The following is a 20082-nucleotide window of genomic DNA, read 5'->3' as shown; positions in this document are numbered from 1 at the left end:
ACCAGGAGAGTTTATCACAGATGGGAATGTAGAAGCCCAGTCACAGCCTGACCTTGTAACGAATGAGAGCTGAAAAGCAATTAATTGAGAAATTATCAGGGAAAAGCGAAGTTGTATGGTTAGTTAGGTAAAGCAATATGTCAATGGGCCAGGGATTGATTTGGCTGGAATACCTCAAGGTCTCTGTTCTGATGATTCAGGACTTGAAGGAACTGGCCCGAGCCAAGCAATAAAAATAAAACAGGGTCAGCAGAGGGAGTCATCAGTCAGCACGGCGGATCCATGGTCATGTATTATTTAGCTGATAGTTAAGGAAAGTTATCAAACAGGAGCAGCCCTTTTTTTACCCCAGGGGAGGTGAAATGAAGGGAAAGAAAATAAAATGCTCCGTTGTGCCAGTGCTGACTGTCCTCAGCTGAAACACTGGGCTATGAGACGGGTCCTGAGAACAAGAATTGCCCTGAATGTGTGTTGATGGCGAGGGATGGTCGGTCTTACTTGGGGCTGCAGTGAGGCAGTGACAAATTCTCCCCCTGACGTCCAGCTCTCCATGCACAGCTGCTGAACCCCAGAAGTCAGCACTGATGCAGTCAGTCAACCTCTGCTCTGCTTTGGTTTGACAATGGGCATCACTTTCCACCGTGATATTTTCTTCCTTCCTGCTGCCAACAGGCTGCACAGGACTTCTGCTCCCATCTCCAAGCAGATACCAGTACCTCTCCCAGGCCACCAAACTAACAGTGACCTCCTGCCCCTTTGTACCTTGATTAAATCAACGCATCCACACATCGGCCTCCCACGTCCTGCACGTTTGGGAAGCTATTTCTGAGACCAAGGCTTTGACATGTCCATCTGAGCTGCCAAACGTGGCTAGAAACACAGTTCCTCTCTTTCACAAGGTGCTTTAGGATCTGAATATGAAAGAACCTGAATGAGAACGTAGCATCCTGTAGCTCAGGAGAACAGCAAGCCAAACAAATTATATGTAACGTCTTCTAGAAAGATCAGTGGGTTGTGTGAGAATAGCTGTCTCTCTGCTTGTCTTGTGACAATGAGCTAAATAACACTAAACTATGCCTCCCTCTCTCTCCGAAGAGAAGGAGAAAACCCCCGCAGAACCAGCCAGTACATGTTTCATGGTAGGATCAGGGCCCCAGACACCACAAACTGGGGGTTTTTTTTGGGATCAAGATCCTGAAATGTTGCAGAAAATTTGGGCTGGAGGTTTGTAGAACTTCAGCTAGCTTTCCCATCAGGGCAATATTTTAAGTCCCCTTTTTTTTGGAGAAAGGCTTTCTAAATATTTCAAATTTGATACTGGGTCTTTTTGTCATTTCCTTGACGAAACCTAAATGACAGCCGCCTCTGTGGCTGAAAATAGGGACGTCATTAACACCATAGCTGTAGCGGGGCAAGAGACAAAGGTCTGGCAGAGAAATATAAAATGTCTGGTGATGCAGATACAGGATGGGCACTTTAACGTCAAGGCTAAGGAGCGCTGCCTGGAGATAACAAATTGAAGATTCTAGCACAAAGAGAAACTTGCACGTTCCCTCACAGCAGAGATGAATTGCCCTGGGCTCTGCTCTTGGTGCTCCGAGGATGCGGATGGGGAGGGTGGCTGAGACGCATGTGGGCCTGGCTTGGTTAGGGGTGTCTTGTGAAGGGACACCCCGAATGGGGAGTTGAAGGAGTGAAAGGAAACTCAACGGCTCCACCTGGGAAAACAGTTTCCTTGCTGAGACCGGTCTCTGACTGCAGGGGATGGGCAGAGTCGAGGAACATTGGAGATGGGGAGCTGAAAACTCCACTGATCAAAATTAGAACAAAGCTGTGATTTCAGCTTGTTAAATCTCATATTTAATAAATACAAGAAACTCCAAAATTTCACTGCAAATAGCCATTGCTACTGCAAACTCAGGATATTAGAAGGAAATTCCAGCAGCAACTTGGAGAAAAATGAACGACTTTATCCCGCTGCCTATGGACATATCTCAACAAGCGCTCATTTCTGGCACTCACAGCATGTCACGCTCCGTGTGATGCATTTTCCATTTGTCCTGACCCTAGAGCTTTGCATTCAAGGAGCAGATGCCCCAAGTGAATTCATCAGGAGGAATAATAACCAATGCACAAGCTTGGAGTTGCTGGGCCAGCAGATCCATCCTTCAGTTGTCAGTGTGCTGAGTTTCAGGGTAGCATAAATGCAATCTCGCTTACCTAAGGACCAGAAGGACACAGCAATATTTTTCCAGCCTTTTTTATTGAAATGAGAATGAAAGAACAAACATGATGTCTAAGCAGCGGCAAAAAAGACTAACTGGCAGTGCCCAGCAAGGGAGTCGTTAAGTAGAGTATCTTTTGTGAATAAAGGAAAAAGGTTTAAATGCTTTCTCTCATTCCAGCAGATCCTCTCGGTGTTGCACAGGACAACAGATGTGATCTACAGAAGGGATGTGGAGACACCTGGCAAGGGATCCTCAGTCAAGTCAGATGGGATGGGACAGGTGACAATCATGTTCTTTCATTTTTTCCTGACTTTGGGAGTTTAATGCAGTCTTGGCTGTGTAGGTCAGAAGAGTTTCCTTGGATTTATGTGATTTTATCTCAGCATAACATTCAGTCTGATGACCAGTTTGGGATAAATGTATGCACTTTCCTCAGTGATTTACTGCCTTACCTCTCTGAGCATTTCTGCATAGGTGAATTCCAGATTTTCAAACCCATAGCCAGATTTTGTACTCCAGGATCCTTTTAAAGTCAGGCTCACAGCCACTACATACTCTTAACAGTGGATGTCCTGGGTCTGGCTAGGACAGAGTTAATTTTCACCTGAGCTGGGAGAGGAACTGGAGCTGCTGGCACCTGTGGCTGGGGACACAGCTGGGGTAGGTTACCGATTAGCCAACAGCTGGGACAGGTTACCCAAATTGGCCCAAGGGCTGTTCCACACCCTGTGACACCCTGCTCAGTGTATAAACTGGGGATGGTGCTGAGGGGCTGTTTCCTGCTACTTGGAAGGGAGCTGGGCGCTGGGATCAACTGTGAGGTATTGTACTCTAAATTGTCTGCTTAAGTATTTTCTGTTATAGGTTTTTTTGCTTTCCATCTCTGTTTTTGTTTCCTCTGTTGCTCTCTTAAACTGTTTTTATCTCAACCCATTTTTGCCTTCTCTTATTTCCCAATTCTCCTCCCTATCCCACTGCAGGGAGTGCTGAGTGGGGAGTGAGTGAGTGACTGTGTGGTATTTTAGCTGCTGAGTTGGGCTGGACCATGACAGTAGACGGCTTAGAGAAAGGCAAATGGGATTTGCACCACGTGAGCAACTTTGTCTTTTCTCTTTTGTTTCCTTTGTGAGATGGCATCGTTTCTCGCCTCTGAGGCTGCGTGGCTGCACGGCCTCAGTGCAGGAACTGAGAGTTTATGAGGTGGCAGTGGAAGCGCTGGCGTGCCCCAGCACTAATCACATGTTATCACCTTATGATAATTATCAAAGCTGATTCCAAGTGAATCCTCTTTGGAGAAGGTCCTTGGCCTGCCCTCTGCTCTGCGCTCCTCTAACAGGGTGCAAGCCCAAGAATTGCCAGGGGTAAAGTCAGTGAAACCCAAAATGTGATGTTACGTTGCATGAAGCAGCTAGACAGATATTATCACTGAAAGATAATAAATTCATGTTGTTATGATAGGAATCGGGAAATATTTGTAGACAGATATAAAACTCTATCTGAAAGAGTTCTCTGATGGCTTGTGTGTATGCTTTATAGCTGGTGGCATGATCTGGCTAACGGGGATTTGTGCATTTGTAAGCTGTGTAGCTGTGAAAAACCCAGAGACCAATTCCTTGCATGATTATTTTTTAACATAAATGTGCTGATACCTGAAATTCTTTTGTACTCCAAATACCACTAGAAATAAAACAACAAAGGCAAAGCAGAAGCACCCTAGTACAAACAGAAGATTGATATCTTTTGAAGCATTCTGCTCTGCAGAAGGTGTGCTAAACTGCACTCTGATCTCACATAGCTGGGATGAAACTCATAGGTTTGGCCTCTTTTTTTCTTTATTGTTTTCACTGATGGCCAAAGATTTTTAGTATAAAGGCTGCGGTGCCCTAAGGTTGTCACAACATGGAAGGGCAGGAAGGTGTCCAGTCTGGAATTTGATGTGGTTTCTGTTATAAACTAAATTAAGAAAGCTCATCAAATGCATGGAGCACTCTACACCAGTAGTAAACTGGTGTGTACTTGTGCGTGCATGAGAGCATCCCGGGAGGGGAAGGATGGTCAGGTACTACCAACCCGTATCTGGGACTCAGAAGAAGTGTGATGAGTTCCTAACTCTCCCATAGATTTTCTCACACAGGTTCAGGCAAACCATTCAGCTCGTCTTTTTCCTTCAGGTTCTGTAAAATGTAGAATCATCATATTTGCATTCCTAGCATCTGCCAAAGCCCTGATGGAGGGCACCCAGGAGTGGGGGTCTCTGGGACTACTTGTGTATTTACCCTTTGTATTTGTAACAACAAATAAATCTACGTTTGTGATTCTCTGAGCAGAAGGAAACTATGCAAGCAGGCAGGCTCTAGGTGTCAAAGGGAACCCTCATTTCAAAATACTGTGTGCTAGACTCAAACAGAGCTTGGTGTGAAAACCAGGCTCAGTTAAATCTGTAAGTTTCACATTTGGGGTGGTTGTTGTTTTGCAAAGGGTTAACAGCCACTGCAGCACATTTCTAGGATGAAGTGCTAAGATTTAGTGCACTGAGTTAATTCTGAAATTAGAACAGAGGATTTGCACATGATTTCTAAGGGAAATTATCTTCTGGGTAAAATTAATACAGGAGATGTTTCAACATCTGGGATGACATTGTTATGAGCAGTGATTACCCAGACATTGCCAAAAGAGATCGCAGTAGACTCTTTCTTTTCCTAAAAAAAAAATAAGCTACTCGCCCCAAAGGAAGTTGACTACTTGCAAAAGCACTGGCTTACTTGGAAATGCACAAGAAGTAAATTCTACATGGGGGGGGGAACTGCTTTGCTTTTGGTTAGGAAAGGGATGGATGTCCCATTTCCCGTGGGCTCTGGGTGTCGGGCTGCCTTGCCTTTGAGCTCTTCATCACGAAAGTGGCTTAATGCAGTGCTACAGCTGGCCAGGTGTTCAGTGTTTGGGGGTTAAAAAGGAAATGCACTGGCAGATGTGACCTGGAAAACCTTAAAAAGGGATGCTTGGTCTGTCTGCTCCTCACCCAGAGACCACAAAATTCACCCAAATGCTGCCTCTTGCTCCAGCTGCTGAAGGGCTGGTTTTTCCCTGCCTAAAAGTTAAATAGGGCAGAGTAAAGCCAAAGCGAGACCTGCTTGAGTTGTTTTGTCAAAACAATCACACACCAGGAGGAGCTTATAAATATTTATTTTGCTTCAGAGTATTTCATTTTGTGAAGGAAAAAGGAGGGCGCTTGAGTGGGGAAAAAGACTGGTGGTATGCTGACCCCTGCTCCTTTTGCAGGAAAAAAACACTGATGTTTAATTTAAAAGGGCCTAAATAAGAGAAATGCCTCTTTACTTTCATGTTAGTAGCTGGCTATTAAATTACATCACAAGTGCTACGTGTGGGACTGGGCGAGTGCATGGTTATTTCCGTTTTCTAAACCGGAGAGCAGGTCTCAAGGTAATTACTTGGGATCCAAAGTGTAATTACCAGCTGATCTGCAGGAGCAGACGCAGCACTGACATCCATTCAAGGCGGCGTTAGAGCCTGATGATAACGCAGCATCATTAGCACAGCTTAGCACTTCCACGTGTGGCTACAGGCCGTGGTTCTCCTGGGGAAAGGGCTCGTGGTTCTGTGGCTGAGCCCGGAGATCTCCTCAGGAGTCACTGAGATCCTGGCCCTGGTCATCGCACCTGCGGGAGCAGGCATGTGTGAGCGAATCAGCCCAGACAATAGCAAACATGATATCCTAATTACGGGAGATCAAGCCAGAGCACACTTTTTACCAAGACATATCTTGTTTTAATATTTCTGTGACCTGCCCCCATATTTTTTTTTTTCCCAAAGTACTGAACCCACTTGAGAAGGAGGGTGCTGAGTCCTGCTGCCACCCCGGGGTCGCCACCTTTGTGTTTAGCTTTTCTGTTTTACTCTGCTTTACTGTGACAGCATCGTGCTCAGATTTCGGAACATTTTCTCTTGAGCTCACACCTCATCTGTCTCCTTTTGGAAGACAGCAGGTATAGGGATTTTCTATTCTTTATTCTTTTATCTTTTTTTTTTTTTTCCAAGGCTGCAAGCATCACAGTAAACAACCCATTTATTCTGATGGTCTTGAAAGCTTTCTCTACACCTCCAAGAAGGTCAGAGAAAAGCTTCAGAAAGAAAAGGAGGAAAAAAAAATCCTTCTTTCCTTAGAAAATTGCCTGGTTTGTTACCACACCTTCCTAGCAATGCAGTGCTCCAAGACAATGCAACAGAGCAATGTTAGAAATAAGACATGTTAAAGAAAAACAAAATGCATTCTTAATTTAATGTTTTCATGTACCTTTAGTTGTGTCAGTTCTAGATCATAAATATAAACAAATGAGAAGATGACAAAACACAGCTTGACGTCATTTCCATGTAAGAAGTACGGGATGTTAAGATCATACAAATAAGTAAAAAAAAAAAAACCTCTCCCAGCTCCTGTGGGTAACAATGCTTTGGCACGCAGCTCAGGTTCAGCGGTGTTAAAGTGAGATTGGCAGGGTAACCAACCTCTGAAGGAGGTTTTCCAGTTCGGGCAGCCCTGCTAAACCATGCTTGATGCTTCGAACGAGCTCAGTTGCACTGAGATTTTTTTTTTCCCCCCCCTCCTGGTTTTGCTTATATGCCGATCGCATCAGAGCAGCTCCACGGATGTCAGTGAGACACATCTTGTTTTCGGTTACATGCGTGTAAATCGCAGCTGATCGGTGAACCCGGAGGTACCCACGTCACAGTGATATCTGCGACGTTGAGTTTGGTGCTCCGGTATTGTGACAGCTTAAAGCCCCTCCACGAGGAAACAAAGTCAGGCTCAGCACCATCCTGGAACGCGTCACAAAGCGTGTTTGTTATTGCGAAGACAGCATTTGCCTTGGCTGTGAAAGAGAAAACCAGATCTATAACTGCTAAGATTTCATCTCTGCCACGTATCCAACGGGATTTCCCATCCTCTTGCACAGAGACCCCGCTGCTAGCATAGCAGTCAAGATCAGAGCACTTAATCAATCATCCACTGAGGACAAATACGCGTAATCTAAATTAGGACAAACCGAGGCATATTTTACATGACAGCCGTACAGATTTTTTAAGAAAAAGCATTGGCAAGAAAATCGCATGAAAACAAAATTGTCTTGTGTTTATGCTTAAAGTGGTAGATTTCCTAAAAGCCTCTGTGGAATGAGGTCGCCTTGAAAAAACAGGGGCAAATCCTGTTCTCACTGCTTTCACTTCCACATTTTCATTAATAAACAAGGGTGGGACTGGGCCCCTCTGGCCCTGAAGCAGAAAGCCTGCTGCAGACCTCGATGTGATGCAGGGTCCTTAAAAACCTGTCGTATTTTGTGATCACTGTCGATTCTCTTATGATCAGTGTTGGTTCAGGCTCTCATGAGTCAAAAATCAGCTCGTGGCACGCGTCTTAGAGCAATGTATTTGTCTGCAGGGAGCAAAGGGAAGTGGCACTTTGAAGAACAAAACCCCTTTGCCTTCAGAACGCAGCCCGGGCTGCACGGGAGGCTGGAGCACGAGCCTGCGACTGAGACCTCCTATTCAGGCTCAGCTCTAGGCATGCTGGGCGACCTTGTGTTCTCCCATTTTCCTCTGGGTGAGATATTATTTATCTGTGATAACAAAATACAGGATTCTTAACTACAGCTCATGGTTTAATCTATTGTGTCAACTTGCACAAGCTCCCATGGAAAAAAAAAATAAAATCAAAGGCATTAAAAGGAGAAAAAACTGAGTGTCTTTAACTGAAGTTGCACAACTTTCATCACAGGTCAGGCTCTTGTTGCCCTGACTCCGCAGGGTGAGATCTCTGTAGAGGAGCATCCCAGCGATGGCCTTGGAGAGTGGGTGACAGCTGCTGCACAGCGCACTGGTTTGGGATGCCCTTCACCACCCAAAAACCCAACGAGCCGCAGGAGGGCTTGAGCCATGCAAGCCACTAACAGGGCAGCCAGCACTGCCTCCCAAAAGGAGGGTTTTTTCAAAAAATGCCAATGCAAACACCCTGTTCCCATGTCCCTTGGCGGAGTGGGCTTTAAATAGTTGTTCTGTGGTAGTACTGCCTCTGCTTCTCTGGAAGGAGCAAACGCTCCCACAAAAGTTCACACATCACCAAAACCTCTTGTTTGGGGGTGGGTTGCAGTTTCTTGCCAGGTTTTGGGACTTTCAAATAAGCATTTCAGTCTCTGTGTGAAATCAGGTCTGGCCTGGAGTGCGGCAGGGCTGCTTGTCCCTCCTCTGACTCCAGGTTTTGGAGGGACCTGTGAGGTTTTTCAGGGACAACTGTCAAGATGTCAGATTCTTCTCCCAAGAGCTTGCTGAGGCAAGGTGTTGCTGTCAGTACTGCTGATGTTGGCAGTTTTAATCAAGTTAGTTAGAGAGATGTTGGTAGAATCAATGACCCACCATCACTTGAATTAAAGGTGATGTTGAGTACCCCAGAAGTGCCTGGAAAGACAAAGGGCAATACTGAGGACTTTGGGAAACTTTATCTTGGGTGTCTAAGCAGGAATTTATACATCTGCTTGCTTATTTTTGCATCCAAATGTCAGATATGGTTTTTACTAAGATCTCTAAGCAGGATAATTGAGTCTCAGTTTCAAAGATCAGAACTGGATGTGAATTTTCTTTATGCTTAAGGACAAGACAGCCTTCATTTTGGTCTAAATTAATCTCAGTGTTGAGATAAACCCTTGCTTCTCTGAAGTATCCTCACGTTAAACCCTAAAGTGCAGATACCTTCCGAATAGCACGGATACGCGCTGTAAAGAGCTAAAATCTTGCCTCTCGTCTCCAGTAAATGAAAGAACCTCTGCCCCTTCCCATCCAAAACCGATATATTTTTTTGAAGTGCTGACTTCTTCCTTATTTGCATCAGTTTCAGTCCATCAGCTCTTGACAGCTCCCATCAAATGTCTGCCCAAACCTAGATGGCCCAAGCAACTGGTATGGTTTAGAGCAGTTGGAGCAATGCAGTTAGCATCGCATCTTGGATTCACCAGCCTGATTTATTAGGTACTGCTGACAGCCCCGGGGGACTGAGGGATGCAAGAGACCAAACTGACACTGTCTCTTGGGGGCGGGGGGGGGAATAAAAATCACTGTGTCCTTGTCAGCATTGGGCCTTTGCCTTCTTGTCCTCCCCCCATTTCATGAAGCATTTATGCAGGCTGAAGCCAAGTATCCAAAGCAGAGAGGAAACTCTGCAGGTACCAGCGACCTGGGAGCAGTGCTCCCACTTTTCAGCATCCACACGATTTCCAGAAATCTCTTTGCATTATATTTTAAACTTAGATGCTCAGTTAATTCTCCTGCAAATCCCTGCTAAAGCACCTCAATGAGTTGGTTTATTTTTTTAACTGAGCTTTATTTTTGTTAACTTCCCACATTTTGGCTCATCCCTTGCACAGGAGGCTGCTACGTGAAGGTGCATGAGGATGGACTGGAGCATCTAAATGGATGCCCCAAACATGAGCGTTTTTCCCTTAACTTTCCTGCACCTCTGGGAATAATAATTCCTTGTGGGGCTGTTGCACAGCTTGATTCATTAAGGCTTATGAAGTGCTTTTAGCTCTGGCACTGGAAGGCTCTGCGCGAGTTATTTTGGACCCCTCAGGTGTTAGGAGGAGAGGCACTGCAGAAGGAATACAAATAAATCAAGGAGAGAAACTGCCCCTGTCCTCCACCCAGCCCCTGCCCCCCGCCGCTCTCCATCACTGCTGGTGTCAAACAGTTCATTACAAGCCCAGCACTTCACAAAGCCCCTGGAGCACCAATTGTCCCTTTCTCATGTGACATCAGCTCCTCAAAAAAGCCAGCTGAGTCCCTGGGGGTCACCCTCCTCCTGCCCTTCCCAAGGCATCTTCAGCCCCTATCCAAAACCACCTGGGTATTTATTTTCAGACAAGTCCCGTCCAGCGTCAGCCCCTTGCCACGTGGTGCTGAAAGCACTGCAGTGACCAAATGGGGTGCAGAGGGGCTGCTGCTGGGGCTCCCAAGTGTGCCTGGCTGGCGAGGCAATATTTGGTGGGTGAAGGTGATGCAGATATCCTTCCCCCACCCCCATCCCACCACCCATGAGGGCAGCATCCCCACTCACCGCACCAGAGCCACGTAGGGGCAGGGGGTGCTCGGCCTGGCAGGATGAACTGGGAGAGCAATGGCCAAAGAAACAGGCTTGTGGCTTGGGGAGGCAAAGGCGGTGGATCTCCCACCTGGCTTTTCTATTTTTTTTTTTTCTTTTTCCCCTCCTTCTCTCCATCTCCCTCCCCTCCTCCAGTCTGTTGCACGGGAGCTGTCGGCCATGCTGTTCCAGTTCAGGGGCTCCTGCAACAGAAAAGATCAGCTGTTGGAGAACCCATGGAAAGCCCTGGGGGAGAGCCATGGCCGCAAGGTAATCAGCAGGCAAAGTTATTACCATTATGCTGCTAATTAATTCCCAGCTCATTACGTTTCCTGTGGCTAATTTGTACTCGCCGCTGATTTGATTAAACTCATCTCTATGCTAATAAATGTGTTTTCCATTTGTTTTAGCGACTGTAGGAAGAGAGCCCGGTATTTACATATTTTGACGTTTATCAAATAAAACGCGGCGCCTGAATTAATTCTGCTCTGATTTATAAGTGGTGGGGGGGAGGGAGGGAGGAAGGGGATGCTGAGGGTCAGGCGTACATCGCGTGCGCGTGGCGGCGTGCGGCGAGGAGGGGGCAGCGCGCTGGGTGATACTCGCGGGGGGTTTGTCCGCACCGGCCCCATCCTGCCTGGGGACGGTTCCTGCGAGGTGTCTGCCACCTCCTCAGCCGCTCCCCTGCCTTTTATTTCCCTTTCCCAGCTAAGTTTTGAAACGTGGGGCTTTGATTTGCAGGCACGTTGTATGGTTCACCAACACCTCGTCAGGTGAACTTTTTTATTTATGTTTCAGAAATTGCTCTGGATTAAGATTGGATTTACACTGCAGCACCTAAGTATAAGCAGTGACTTTGTTTCCCGGTTCCCTTTGCCAGGACTTGCTACAGTAACATGGAATGGTTTGGATTTCGGATCAGACAGGGAGGCACAGGCACCTTGCAATGCATACAGGAATGGATGTTTTAGGCACGTGTTTTACCCTCTCTCCTCCTGGTAGGGCAGAAAGCTCTGGACCACAAGCAGCAGCCTTTTTAAATCCAGGACTAAATCTCCAGGGCAAATCTTCAGCAGGTGAAACTCCACTCAAAACAGCCATCCTGTTTCCCTGTAATTAACTGCTGCGGCATGATGAGTGTCCTCATTTGGGGCAAATCCTAACAGGAAAATACTCTGAGAGTGTAAGTCAGGGGGATTTGTGCTTTTACATCACCTAAAGGTTTGTGAAATTTGTGAAATCCAGCCTTCACTTTTCCTAGGAAAGCTGCCACCAAGCACATCCCATCTCTATGGAGACGTGTTCCTATGTGCTGTGTGTTGGTGCGTGCACATACAAATGGTGCAGGATGGAGCCCAGGCCCCCTGCACGCAGCACGGCTCGGGGAGGGCTGGGATGGGGGCAAGGCAGGGAAATGTCGTCTTCTGGGGCTGGAGAAGGCACGCAGGCTTAGCAGGGATGCCCGGGAGGGTCTCACCTGTCCCAGTCCTCCTCCCTGGTTTTGTCTGGAAGTTTGGCTCAACCCGAGAGGGATTTGTTTCCCCTCTGCGTGCTCGCTTTTGCCTGGTTTCTCTGACTTCTCTCCCAGGTGCTTTATGTTCGCATGTCACACCAGCAGCCCCCAGGCAGCCCACAGCTTTCGTTCACGCTCCCGGCAAAAGTTTCCCAGCAAAGAGGGGCCCCGATGATGCCACTTCTCACTCTGGCAGTAAGACACCTTCCGCTGCTGCTGCACCCCGGGCAATCTGGAAACAGCTTGATTGCTTAAGTAACAATTAACAGCCTTGTCTTTTGGGAGTGCTTCTGGTGCACTGAGCGCATCACCTACTACGGAGCCTGTGCTTTCCGGCCGCGTTCCCAAAACTGCGGACGTTCCCCAGCTCCTACCTGCTCCCCATCCCTTACAGAGGGGCGGTGATGGGCTCCACCGAGCCCACCCCAGGCTTGGCCACAGCCGTGAGGACGCGTTCTCTCCTCTTGCCCTTGGTCTGAGGTTGCGCAGACGTAGCCGTGCCCCTGACTGGGATGCGGGCATCCCACTGGGGACGCAGCACAGGTCCTGCGTAGGCACCACCAGCTCCCTGGGTTGTTTTTTAAACCAGATCCTCAAAGATGGACCTGGCGGAGCCCTGTTTGGAGTGACGTGGTGCTCAGCCCTGGTGTGTACTGAAGTGACGGGGCGATGCCCTGTCCTCAGCATCGCCTTGGCTGCACACTCAGGCAGGGTCCCAGGTGTTGCGCAGTGTTGTCTCGGCATCACTGCAACAACCAGCTAAAACATGTGGCGGTGCGATTGCCGGACTTTTCTCTTTCCGTAAAAGGTTTTAAGCCTTTGCAAACGTGGGAAGTATTACCGAGGAAACAAAACATGCCTCGTTTCGCATTACCAGTCTTTGCTTTTCCTGGTGAAGGTGGGACAATAGCCACAGGCTGCATGGTATCTGTGTCACAAAGAACGGACCCAAAAGGCCTCAGCTCAGGACAAATAAAAGTAACATTGATTCCTTTTTATTTTTCTTTTTTCTTTTTTTTTTTTCCAGCTGGTATCAATACATTAAACAGCCATGCTGGAAAAGTGAAATTGATTCAAGGCCTTCAGTGCTCCCTGCCAAAAAAGCCTCCTGCAAGGATCTATTCTGTATTGAATTACAGTCTGGAAAAGTTCAATAGGTTATTGTACAAACAGAGAGCAAAAGCCCGTCAACAATGGAGCCAAAGCGATTGTGCGGCTCCTTTGTGTTTGCCAGCCCCGTGCCCCTCGCGAGCTTCGATGTTAAATCAGTTTAATTAAAATGGCGGGCTTCAAATGCATCGCGTGTTTTTAAGGCAGGTCCCTGTGTAAAGACACGTAGGCTGAGGTTTCGAGCTGCCTGCCTGCGCCGACAGCCCCTCGCTCCCTTTCTTGGTCCCTAAATCACAGCGGGTTTTTACAGCTGCGGCAGCCTGGGCCTCGGCCACATCCAAAACCGCTCTGTGTGCCCTTGCAGCCTGTCCTGCGAGGAGAGGTGGTCCTGGCGCTGGTCATGTCCCCCTGTAGCAGAAGGTGATGGTGACACGTGGCACCTGTGAGCTGGGGATGCTCAAGGGGTGACCCCTTAGGCAGCCCCTGTCTCTGCAGGCTGGAGCTGCGTGTTGGGGCGGTGCGTGCACGGATGATGGGGCCGTGGGACCCTCCAGTGCCAGTGTCCTCGCCAGAGGGACCGAGGGCTCCCTGGGGAGCAGCAGCCATGAGATGTCCCAGATGCAGCAGCAGGTTTGCCCGGGGTCCTGCGAGAGGGCGGGCAGGGACACTGGCGGTGTTGTGCTACATCATGCTTTCTAAATCCCCCTCTCCGTCTCTAATTAAGATTCAAATTGAGTATAGAAATCATGTGTAAGTAAGATGCTAATTATTAAAGTCGTTGATCTCCCAGACAATAAAGCAGATGAGCTTCTCTGCCCTGCCCATGTTTTGAGGAGGCTCTGAGCCCTCAGGATCGTAAATGCCTGGGATATCTGGAAGCTGCATTGGAGAAGTGTGGAAACGAGTGATTCTGCAGGGAGGTGAGGTCCCCATCTTGCTTTGAACAAAACCTCTTTACGGCATCCCCAGCCCCTGCCCACCCCAGCCATGCATCTGGCTGTCCTGGTAGCTCAGCTCCCAGTAACAACCTGCGTTAAACCTCTTCCCCTGCCTCGCTGGACATCCGTCTGATGCCCTTGTCCATGCTGCACTTGGGTTTTGTTTGGTTTTTTTTTTTTTGCATTTATTACAAATCATTTTCTTGTTGCATTTATTTTATTTTTTCATTGGCGTACACGGGATTTACTACTCCGCGCGTGCTTGGTGCCTTCTCGTGCCGATCTCCTGTGCTCCAGCTCAGGGTCACCCAGGAGGACGGAAGCCAGTGTTTCCTGGTGGGGTGCAGGGCGTTTGGGGTGCACGGTCCCCAGGAGCATCTATAGCACGCAGACACCGAGTGCGGCACTTTCTGGGGCTTGGTAAAAAAGGTCCATATGGTTTAAAAAAAAAAAAGTGAAAGGATGGCTGAAAAATGACAGGGAGAGAGGATTATATGGAAAGGAGAGCACAACCAGTATGGGGCCAGGCTGCAAGGTGGGAGGGTGAAGGCGACTGGTGCTTCAGTGGCCAGAGCAAGGGCAGACTGGAGAAAGAAAAGCCTGGGGCTGCAGAAGACAGGGATGCTAGCCTGGAAACACAAAGTGCAGTACCACACTGCACCAAAACGCTGGAATTAACATCAAAGCAATCCTGGAGCAAATGAGATTACAGTATGCATGTTAATGAGGCAGCAGCGCTAATCAGCGGATGCCTCGCTGGGAGGGCTGTGCTGCCAGCTTGTGATTTTTGTTGTCAGGCTGGACTCAGCTTCCATTTGGAGTGAAGATTTTGTTTGGTTTCAAAACCATCAGTCTTTTTCTGGGGTTTCTGGCAATCTCCGATTTGATTTGATTTCTTCAAGTAGATGTCTGGCCCTCCAGGGTACGGAGAAGAACTTGGAAATGGGATTGAAGTGATCCCCAGAGCCAAACTGAAAACCACTCCAAAGCCAAGGAGTGGATGAAAGTTGCCCAAAATGTATTTTACTCTATTTTTAAACCTCATTATTTCTAAGCCAACCTCACCAGCTTGCAGAGAGCTGAATGCACGGCTTTTGCATGGCGTATTTGTGTGTTAAGCTTTCCTAAGGAACATGAAGCCGCTCAAGATCCACAGGGTCCAGCTCTCCTCACGCTCATAGCAGGTTTTTTTTCCGGTGCCACAAGGCTGATGTCAGAGTTACATTTCACCACTGAGCTTCAAAACTGGAGCTTTTTAAAGTCAAGAGCCTTAAAAAATAAAAAAAAAAATAAAAAAAAATAAAAGCACTTCCTTGGGAGTCATGTGGCTTCAGGTAAAAAGGTGGAAAAGGGGCAGCTGGGTTTAGCTGGGCCAGGAAAAAGGATGGCAGGAAGGTGAGGGTAAGAAAGGCATCATGGAGAAGAAAAGGGTTGAGATAAGGCAAGGCAGATAAGCTGCTCACAGGAATTAAAAGGGCAGGACCCACAGCACAAGGGTAGGTGTGAGCCGGATCTCTGCAACCACCCAGCTCTGCAAAACCTGGGATGCTCCCAGAGGCCGTTGTGGTCAGGGAAGTTTTGGAGTAGGGTCAGGGAAAGGGAAACCTTTCTGGAGCTTTTCATCCGTCTCCGTAGCAAACTAACCCCTGGGGAGGGAGAGGAAGGCGGTGAAACAGCGGCACAAGGGGATGGGAACGCCGCAGTGCGTGCCATGGAGGCACAAACCAGCTCAGGGCATCAGCCCCAGCCTCCTCATGGTCCCTCTCAAACCCGTTTTATGGAAAATGCTGTTCTGATCAACTCCCTTTGCAAGGAAAGGAGGCTTGTTTTGATCTGTTTTTCAAACAGCCTTTCTTCTTGATTGGAGAAATTGGCTTAAAAGACCCATTTAAGCCAATTTCAACTTAAGCCTTTCTTAAGCAAGGCTGCAATTCTTTTCTGCTTCCCTCTCTTTTCACTGATAATCTTATTTGCTGGAATTGTGAATAAACCCACATTTGAGTGTTTACAGAGCAGAACGACGTGTTTTATGCGTAGGTTTGCAACGTGTCTTCTGCAGGCAGCTCTGAATGAGGCGCGGTGGTGGGCACCAGGAGAGCTGATCCCCTTCCCAGTTCTCGTCCCGCTCCAAGGAAGGGCTTGCGCGGCTCATTGCAGAGGTGCTGCAGGGAGGGGCTGCCAGAGCCGCGGTTCACTCGCTGCAGCTACCGAGTGAATAAACGCGGGGAGAGCAGCAGGGGAACGGGGGGGTCGGCAGGCGCGGCCCCGAGAAGGTGCAGATGTCCCTCCCTTCTGCCGTGGATTTACACGGCTGGGGAAAGAAGCTGTTCAGCAGCGCTTTCCATGCCAGGGAAAGCATTAACAAATTAAACATTTACTAATTAAACGGCATGATACTCATGTAAAGGGAGCGTGATTATCCTCTTTTGTAAGTCAGGAAACTAAATGGTGTTTTGGATTTTAGACCTTCTTGCAACCCCGCGGCTCCTGCTGCCACAACCTTTGCTCTATGGCCAAAGTGGCTTCTTTAGAGCAGCTGTCTCTGCATCCAGTGGGAGAAACTGCCTCGAAACTGCACTGGACCAGGCACCATTGCTGCCTGATTGCTGTTCCCAGGCTTCTTTTGGAAAGAGTTAGAGACTTAGTTGTTTTTTTTCCATGCCCATATCCCATAGAATGGATAGCAGAGGGCTAGAAAAGCCAAACAAGGAGACGTGGTTGCATCCTTGCTGGGCATCACAAAGGCTTGCTGGGTGCACGCACCACTCTTGCCACCCCTCCAGTCTGGAAAAATTATCCGCAGGGTCAGGAGAAGTAAGAGCAAAATGAGAGCCAACGTCTGATCTGCTGCTTTTCACTCTTCTGGTTTTATTTAGACTACGTAGGTGAGATTAAACCTCTGCTTTACCCCAAATGAGTAGCCTCTGGCAACAGGCAGGATAGGTGAAACTTCATCTGCGGTGTATGAGCATAAATTTACTTAAAAGGTGTGGAGGAGTGAAGTTGGGAAGGCAGAGCAGTGCCAGTGCTGTTCAGTGAAGGCCATGGAAGTACCTTCCTCGTTGCATGCTCGAAGCAGGCCTTTGGGATGCACTCAAAGAAAATCTGCAGTCAAAAAGCCAAGTTACTGCATCGCAGGAATGTTTGCCCTTGCTAAGACCTCTCATACGCCCCCCACCACAATGCCTTCCAACGGAGTGCTTAGGTGCAGCAGAAACTCCCCAGACTAAAGCCAAAATGCTTCCTCTTACTTTGGGGTCTTGAGGCGCCCAGCACAGAATGGCATAGGATTGTCACAGGTATTTACTTCTGCTAAGCGCAGCTTGTTATTTTTGCCTCCTCTGGAGCCGTAGTGCCATGAGAATTAATTCTCCACCGCCTTACCCAATAACTTCTGGAACACAGTATTTTCCAGTTTTCTTTACTTTGCGTTACGGGTTCACGCGCTCCATCAATCGCGGATGTCATACAGTGAAGCGGCCCTGCCTGCCGCAGAGAGAAGCACCCGCTGGACTTCGCGGTGCAGTTGTTTGCTTTGTGTTGTATACACAGAATAACAGTTAATTCAGGACCAGCTAGGAAAAAAAAAAAAAACAAAACCACTGAGATTAGGAGCACAGAGATATAACGGTCTGAAAACTGAGGCTTTGCTGACTCCAGGACAGTAAGAGCCATCTAAGGCGGCTCCTTTCCCCACCGTAACTTGATAGAAATAAATAGAAGAAGGTGGATGGAAACGGAGTAAATTATTTCACTGCCTAGAGCGACAGATGAGCAAAAACAACTGGGCTGGCTTCTGCAGGCTTTCGACACTTCTGCATGCCTTAAAAATACCATGTTCAGCCACCTGCTACTGAGCTCCGTGGTGGCCGTCCATGCAAAGGCTGCACCGGCCAGGCAGCCCCGTATGGCTTCCCAGCTTGATTTCCTCAGCAGGGTTTTGTAGGGATAAGGTGGCTCAGACATGGTGTCCAAGAGCCTCCTCTTCCTCATCTATTCACTGCTTCTGGCAATAGGAAGTTTTTATCCTTTGGGCCCAACAGCAAAGTGCAGTTCGAGCTGCCGGTGAGGAACGGGATTTGGGCTTCTGCTCCTTCCGGAGGCTCCTGCCCGGCCGAGTGCCTATGCAGGCACCGAGGAGCAGCCCCATTTTTCTAAGTCAAAGCACATCTCTAAATCAAACACAAAGTGAAAGGATCCTGGAAAGCCACTGGCCTTTATGGTTTATTAAGCTCCTTGTGCAGGCATAATTTTAGACTTTTTTTTTTCTCTTCTCAAACTAGAGCATTTCACCTCTGTGTTACCCAGCCACCATCCCTCCTTCAAAATGATGAAAGAAAGTATTAGGAAAATCCCACTTTTGTTACTGAAAGATTATGTGACTCTATTTAAAAAAAAATAAATAATAACAGTCACATTTCTAAACAGCTCTTTATTAAACCGTCCAAATGCATCATCTGCGCTGGAGGATGTAAGGGCTGACACGAGACAAAACCATCAAATTGCTCCGAGAAAATGCATTGGCTTGTCTTGACAATTTAGGACTCTGTGGAATACCCGGTTCATATTTGCTGTTGATTTTAAGACTGAAATTTGCAGTATGAAAACAGACATGTCCAAGAAAGCATTGCTCAGCTTAAACTTGAAAGGACAGAGATGCAAGATTAGAGCAGAGAGATGCAGCTCCTGGCTCGCAGCCCTTTCTTAGGAACCAGCTCTCACTTTGCCTTGGGCTTTCGCTCTACCAGCATCTAATGAAAGATGACAGCGCAGGCTCCCTTAGGGGCAAACGTGGGCAATTTCAGTCCTGGCATTTTAATTTGTCTGTAACCAGCAGTTTTCAAAAGGGTAGAGCTAAAAAAGAACTTGGCTTGGCCACACACACGCAGACAAAAAAAGAAAGGGAGAGTTGTGACATAAAATACAGGGAGGTTTGCTTCCTTTTAACTCCTTGTAGCGATGGCTGTGCTCTCTTAGCACCTTGGCTTGATGCTCTTAACACTACGCTCCAGGTAGCAGGGTTTTTCTTGAGGTGAAGTGGATTCCTCCGTGGTTTATGGTTGTTGGGTTTAGTGCTGGACACATCGACTATATTCCTGACAGTTAAGGTCCCGGCTTTTCCCGTTTATTAATCCCCAATGTTGCATTCAGACACTGTCATGGCAAAAGGTGAGCTTAGGATCAGTAGCAGCCATAAATCCAGAGCTAAAGGCTGTGGGTTCATCTCCAGCCCACCCTGCGGTGCCTGGGTGCTGGGGGTGGGTCAGAGCCTGTAGCGAGTGAGCATGAGCACTCACACACTCGTTGCACGTGTGCAGCTGCCCCTGCAGCATTGCAGGCAGCCGGGGATGCTCGGCTCCAGCCCCGGGGAGAGAGCAGCAGCTCGGTCTTCGATCTGGACTCCCCATGGCGTTATTCTTGCCGAGTTCCCTGAGCTCATGGCACGCTGTGCGCTGACGCAGCCCGACGCTGCAGTACTGCTGATGGCAGCGCCTGGCACCGGGTCACATCCGAACCTCATCGGTGGCTTTTGCCAGTGCCGTTTGTTTGCTCCCTGGCGTGTGCGATGCACCTGGCTCACCTCAGGGCACCCCATAGCACCGCGAGCTCCTGAGGGATGGGTGCAATCCAGCCTCTGCCTGACCCGGGCTGGGGTTGCAAAAACTTCATTCAGGCTTGAAGAGGTTAATTTTTAATTTTTTTTTTTAAAAAAAAAAAAAACCAAACTTTCCACAGAAGGATTTCACTTTGCCTTTTTTCTCCCTGCTGCCTCTAGAGGACCAGGCGATTGAAGGCACAGCTCTAGCAGATGGTTTCGGCGATGTAAAGCGCGAGGGGATGGCTCCCAAGAGCTGCTGAGGCAGTTTAAGTCAAAACCGAACCAATGCGCGCAGCACGCCGCAGCCCCCGTCCCGGACGGCTTCCGCGCTGCCTTCCGCGCAGGCAGCCCGCGCTGTCCGGGCGATGCCAGCTGCCGTCTTGCTGGAGATCAGGAGATAGAGATATATATATATTTTTATTAATGTTTACATATTGTAATGTAACACCCTAACCTTTCATCCACGGCAAACATTGCCTAAGTTGTCAGAGAGTGAGGAAAGCAAAGCCGTATTTTGTCAATATTAGCCCGATAAACAAAATTTGAGAACT

At 48.1% G+C, this 20082-nt stretch overlaps 1 long non-coding RNA gene across 1 annotated transcript; it reads right to left on the bottom strand.

The window, feature by feature from the left end:
- Positions 1 to 5394: 5394 nt before the first annotated feature.
- On the bottom strand, positions 5395 to 10754 carry LOC147598723 (uncharacterized). Its single transcript, XR_015260348.1, has 2 exons — positions 10348 to 10754; positions 5395 to 5905 (listed from the first exon to the last, which is right to left on the bottom strand). It is a non-coding gene; the product is annotated as an uncharacterized LOC147598723 (long non-coding RNA).
- Positions 10755 to 20082: the final 9328 nt, after the last annotated feature.

Source organism: Chlamydotis macqueenii, chromosome 16 (genome assembly GCF_036417535.1).
Source record: "Chlamydotis macqueenii isolate bChlMac1 chromosome 16, bChlMac1.mat, whole genome shotgun sequence".
Lineage (NCBI taxonomy): Eukaryota > Metazoa > Chordata > Aves > Otidiformes > Otididae > Chlamydotis > Chlamydotis macqueenii.
This window is presented reverse-complemented; position numbering and strand designations above follow the sequence as displayed.